The following is a 6,082-nucleotide window of genomic DNA, read 5'->3' on the forward strand; positions in this document are numbered from 1 at the left end:
TACAAAGCCATAGACTCCACCCTCCAAACCAACTAGTTCCTTCTGGGGAACCATCGTTGCCAATCTCCAGGTGAGGACTGGAGATCACTCAAAATTACAACTGTTCTTTAGGTAGCAGAGATCAGTGCCTCTGGAGAAAATGGTGGACTCAGTGTCATTATACCCTGCTGAGGTCGCCACAGCAAATTGACACTGAGTGTCCAAGGCCGGGACACCCACCCAGAGCCTCTTTCTAGAGGTCGTTGTATTTATTTCCACAACGGGCCTTTTTCCTAGTAGGTTATAAAGGAGAATCGATTTGGGGGTATCTGGGAGGAGGGGCTGTTCTTTGAGGTAGAGGCACCAGATTTACAGGATAGCTGCTGGTGCCTCTCCTCAACCCCCCCAAGTTTAAAAAAAGATTGGACCAGGGGGTCCAATTTTGCAGGCCACAGAAGTAGGTTTCCCCATCTTCCATTGTTTCCAATGGAGGGGAAAATGCCTTAGTGTGAGCAGAAGCTAAAATCCCTGAGCTGGCAACTAAACTTTGGTGTGCCAGCACCCCCTAGCACAGCCTAGAGGGAACTGTGCGGGTGCTGTCCCTAGTATACATCACTCTACCTTCTGTGAATAATAATACATTAAGGGAGGGCCTCTCCAGGTGAATATAGATTACAGAGGGGTTTATATTTACTCCTGAGGCCATGGCTTAGGGCTCTGAGGTTCAATTCCAATCCTATGATTTATGCCCCAAAGTCTAACAGGCAGTAGTCTTCCAACATGGATGTCATATTTTCCTGAGAGTTAGCTCTAGAGAATCACTGGACTGTGGTCTCTTTAAACACAGGCGTTCTGTTTCCTCTCTTTTGCCTTTCTAGAGCCGCTTCCTTCCCCTAAGACACTGCAAGCAGTTGAAGTCCCCTTACTTAGCAACAAACGATGCAACCAGCTGTACAACAGAAACCGACCAAATTCCTCAGGGTACGTGCGTATCTTGGATGACATGATTTGTGCTGGCTATGAAAGTGGGCAACAGGATTCTTGCCAGGTAAGCTGGTTTTGTAGTGCTTCCTGATGGGGCAGGGGTATTTTTGGAACATTCTAGATGTTCCTGATACATCCCTATGGCTCATTAGCCTGGGTATGACATAACCATTACTCTCTATGTGAGTTTGGGTTGCCAACCTCCAGGTGGGGCCTGGAGATCTCCTGGGATTACAACTGATTGCCAGATGACAGAGATCAGTTCCCCTGGAGAAAATGGCTGCTTTGCAGGGTAGACTCTATGGCATTCTACTAGTTTGCCAGGTCCCCCTGGCAACCAGCAGGGGGTACAGGGTACTTACCAGGTGGTGGGGGCCCTTGCCAGATATAGTCACATAGCTCGCAACTCATTGATGTGACTTCTGGAAGTGACATCAATGAGTCACTGGTGATGCTGGGGACCCTCTGGCAGTGGGGCAAAACTCTGTGTTTAATCATAGAGTTTTGCTGAAATACTAAAGCAGGGGTGTCGATCTCATTTGTTATGAGGGCCAGATCTGACATAAGTGAGACCTTGCTGGGCCAGGCCATGGGTGTCATAAAACGTAATGCCAAATAGCGGAGATATAAACATTATAAAGGACACAAAAACAAAGGGTTTTTTTATAAACTTAAAAACATGCTTAAAAAATTAGCACTCTTGCAATATTTTTTTTATTTAACAGTGTCTGATAACTGACACCTCTTGCTCTGAATTATTGCATCAAAATGTCTGTGCTGTTGCAATCTTGAGTATGCTGTTCAGGTGTTTATCTGTAAGCTACAAACCTACGATAACGTAGCAGCAGCAGAACTCGAAGAAGAAGCAGAAGACAGCCAGTTCCACTGCGGGCCTGATAGAAGCCCGGTAGCCTGATCCGGCCCCCAGGCCGCATGTTTGGCACACCCAGAGGTCATTTTGGGGGGGATCGCGGGGGATCGCAGTTCCCCTGGGTGAGGTACGGGGGCGGGGCACACGACGAAGCCCGCCCCCTGCTTCCAGCCGTCCCACTTCCAGCCCTCATTCAGCCAGGAGGAGGCAGGAGAAGAGGGAGGGTAAGTTGCTTCCTCCCTGCCTCTCCCCACCCCTGCCTGCCTGGGGCCAGGGAGGGCCTTTGCGGGGCTTCCTTGCACTCCCGCCGGCCTTGCAGGTCCACCGCTGGGCCCCTCATGGGGCTCGGCAGTGGAGCTGCAAGGCCGCCGGTGGCAGCCAGGACCGTTGGGGGCGGGGTGTGTGACACACTTCTGGTGATGTCATGGGGTGTGGCCTTATGACACACTTCCGGTGATGTCAGGGGGTGTGGTATATGCTAATGAGTTCCCCTCGCTCTTTTTCTACGAAACGGCCCCTGGGCACACCTGTACTAGAGAGTCTCTGGCATCCCCCCATGATGCGTTGATGTCACTTCCAGGTGCACAGGGAGTAATGTCAGCATGTTAGAGCTCGCAACCCTGACCCTGGCACAAGACTAGAGCGGAAATGAATTAAGCAGAGTGGGTGGGTGAGACTAACCCCTAGCGAGGTCCCTTTCCAGTCCAAGAGCATTGGGGCAGCTGATAAACTCTCAGATACTATTATTCTCCATTATTCCTTGTTCCTAGGGTGATTCTGGGGGGCCCTTGGTCTGTACCTGGAATAATTCCTGGTTTGTGGTTGGCATTGTGAGCTGGGGAGAAGGCTGTGCAAAGCGGAACCGCCCTGGCGTCTACACCAGAGTCCAGAGCTACACGGATTGGTTGCAACAGCGCATTCGACCCCTGGAGTTTGGAGTTGTGCCAATCACTTTATACGGGGGAGGGAACCATTCCTGTCTTTTCTCCAGCAGTTTGCTCCTCATTTGTTCTATTTCACTCCTCCTGTTTTCCAGCTAGAATCCATGGGGTGACAAAATGATTCAGTTTGGGGGGGGGGTGCGTGTGTGGGAGGTTCACTTTGCAAGCTGGTCCCTACGGAATCAGAGTCGAATCTGGCTTAGAGACAGCTGCTAAAAGACTAGCTTGAAGACTGAGTTGGGGAGAAAGCAATTCTGCCCCACACTGAATGCAGAGCCTTTTCGTGTTCCTTTGGAAGTGGTTTCTGCAACACACCACCTTCTGTCTCCTTGTGCAGCAAAGAGCTACTTGTACTTAACTTTTATTATTTTTTGACACCCCCCCCACTAAGTTGTTATGTCCTCCAGCATTCCACAGATGAAAGCACATATGCTACAGGCACCCCCAGTTTTCACACAAAGAATTATGGCTCAAAACTTTCCACCCAAGTTGCACATTAGCCCTGTTCACAAGTTCTATACTGTCTTGAGTAATCAGAGAAGTAGGGGCTGTAGAATAGGGACTGTCCCTAGTGATCCACCAAGGCGCAGTGTTTAGAGCTTCAGGCTAGGTTGTGGGAGACCTGGGTTCAGATTTCCTCTCGCCCATGAAGCTCACTTATCCAATCACCCTCCTTCGGCCTAACCTACCTTACAGGACTGTTGTCAGGGCAAAAAGGGGATGAGAACTATGATCCTCCACTCTGAGCTCTTTGGGAGGCAAGGCAGGATAACAACGTAGAGATAGTGCAGTTGGAGCATCCAGGGTTGTACCTGAAAGCAGACAAATTGGAAAGCTAACAGACAATGCCTGATGGGATCTCAGAACAAGGGCCAGGCCCTTAGCCACGGGGGCCCCACAAGGGCGACACCCCCTCCCAAATTTGCCACACCTCCTCACCAATCAGCTGGAGTAGGACTGGGTGCCCAGGTGTTGCAGTGCACTGCCCCAGCTCCCCTGGTCAGGAGGGGCTTACTTGTGAGTAAGCAGCCTGCACCCAGCAGCCTCCGGTCCTAAGAGCGTTTCCTCAGAAGTCAGGTCCAAGGGGATTTCAGTGTTTCTCAGAGGGATTAACGGGTGTTGCAAGCCGAAGGAATAAACACATGTATGCAAACATGTCTGATTTGCATTATTTGGTCAGGCTGCAGACACTGAGTGTGGGAGAAGACTTTTTGTGCAGTGCAATGTGCAGGAGGTGAAACGCATTATGGGTTTCTCATGATTTCCCCAATCTCTATGGAGTGACGCAAGTAATACCAGTGTGAAGAAGAAGAAGAGATTGGATTTATACCCTGCTCTTCACTACCCAGAGGAGTCTCAGAGCGGCTTACAAACTCCTTTCCCGTCCTTACCCCATACGCTCACCCATAAATCTGTCCTTTGTAAGCATCTTGTGAGCATCTACATTTAACAATAACTGCCTTTATTCAAAGCTTCTTTTGCTAACAGTTCATAAACACTGAAATAACAGACAATTGGGCTGGGGGACAGGATTACAAAGGCATCCCTTGAGAGCTGGTATCCTCGAGTTGTTAGAGTGTTAGACCTGGAGTAGGAAGAGGGCAGTCTGAATCGTCCTGTAAGGCATGGAACTCACTGGGCGACCTTAGTCATAGCCATTGTGGTGTAGTGGTTAGGAGCGGTAGACTCTTAATCTGGAGAACCAGGTTTGATTCCCCCTCCTCCTCCACAGGAAGCCAGCTGGGTGACCTTGGGCCAGTCACAGTTCTCTCAGAATTCTCTTAGCCATACCTACCTCACAAGGTGCCTGTTGTGGAGAGAGGAAGGGGAAGAAGAGATTGGATTTATATCCCGCCCTTCACTACCCAAAGGTGTCTCAGAGCGGTTTACAAACTCCTTTCCCGTCCCCTCCCCACAACAGACACCCTGTGAGGTAGGTGGGGCTGAGAGAGCTCTGACAGAAACTGCTCTTTTTTCAAGAACAGCTCTTATCAGAACAATGGCTTGCCCAAGGTCATCCAGCCAGGTGCAAGTGGAGGAGTGGGGAATCAAACCCAGTTCTCCCAGATTAGAGTCCGCACACTTAACCACTACACCAAACTGGCTCTGAGAAGCCAGAACTGAGAAGTTCAGCACTGATTTATTTAGTAGATTGTATCCTGAACTTGCCCTGACCTGGATGACCCAGGCTAGCCTGGTCTCCTCAGATCTCGGAAGACAAAGGGAGTTGGCCATGGTCAGTATTTGGATGGGAAGCTAGCGAGGAAGTCCAGGCTCATGACACAGAGGTAGACAACGGTGGACCATCTCTGCAGATCTCTTGCCATGAAAACCCCTCCAAGATCACTATATCAAGTGACTTGACGGCACTTTCCACTACCACATCCTGTCTTTTCTATGGAGCATAGGGTGGTGTATGTCATCTCCCCCTCCTCTCTGTCATCTTCACAACAACCCTGTGTGGTAGGTTAGGCTCAAAGAGAAGGACTGGCCCAAGGTCATGCAAAGCAGACATCCCTTTCAGAAGCTCCCAGTTACAGAAATACGTCCATATGCCTTTGAGATGAGATCGTTGCTTAAAAATCTTTCGATATAACATTTGGGAGCATTCATCCTGCTTATCCAAATAAACTGAACGTGTTAGGTGTTCCCCCAATAGTGCAGAGGAATTTGGCTGTATTGTAAATATGTTCTTTTCCCAGCATGTAGAATTGTGTCTTTTATTTATTAAACAACCTTGAAATTAAAACTGAACGATCACTTGACTTCAAAAGACTGTTTCTTCGGCGTGGAGGTTTCCTTTGTACATGTGCATGCATTGTCTGATGGCAGCGAGGGCAGCTGACTCCGGATTGGGAAATCCCTGGAGATTGGGGGGCAGCGCCTGGTGTCGGGGTGGGGAGGGGGGGAGAAAGAGAAATGGCGATCAGTGGGGCAGGGTTGCCAACCTCCAGGTGGCGGCTGGAGATTTCCCATTATCTCAACTGGTCTCCTATCCCTGAGTATAAAACATACACAAGCTGGTTGAGCTACAAACATAGATATGAAATGGGGAATGTATGAAAGCGGAAACCAGGAACAGAACAGGTCCCAATTGTAGATATTCTGAAGTTGGATTTGGCACTCACTGCCACTCGATGTTGTTTGGGCTGTCGGTTTTGATGGCTTTAAAAAGGAATTAGACCAATCCATGCAGGATAGGTACAAAAAGGCTATTGACCATAATAGCTAAAGGGAACCTCTGTCATTCAGCAGTTTATTTCTGAGTACCAGTTTCTTGCGGGGGCGGGGAGCAAGAACAACCGGG

This window comes from Gekko japonicus, unplaced genomic scaffold (assembly GCF_001447785.1).
Source record: "Gekko japonicus isolate JY-2015 unplaced genomic scaffold, Gekko_japonicus_V1.1 scaffold1445, whole genome shotgun sequence".
NCBI lineage: Eukaryota > Metazoa > Chordata > Lepidosauria > Squamata > Gekkonidae > Gekko > Gekko japonicus.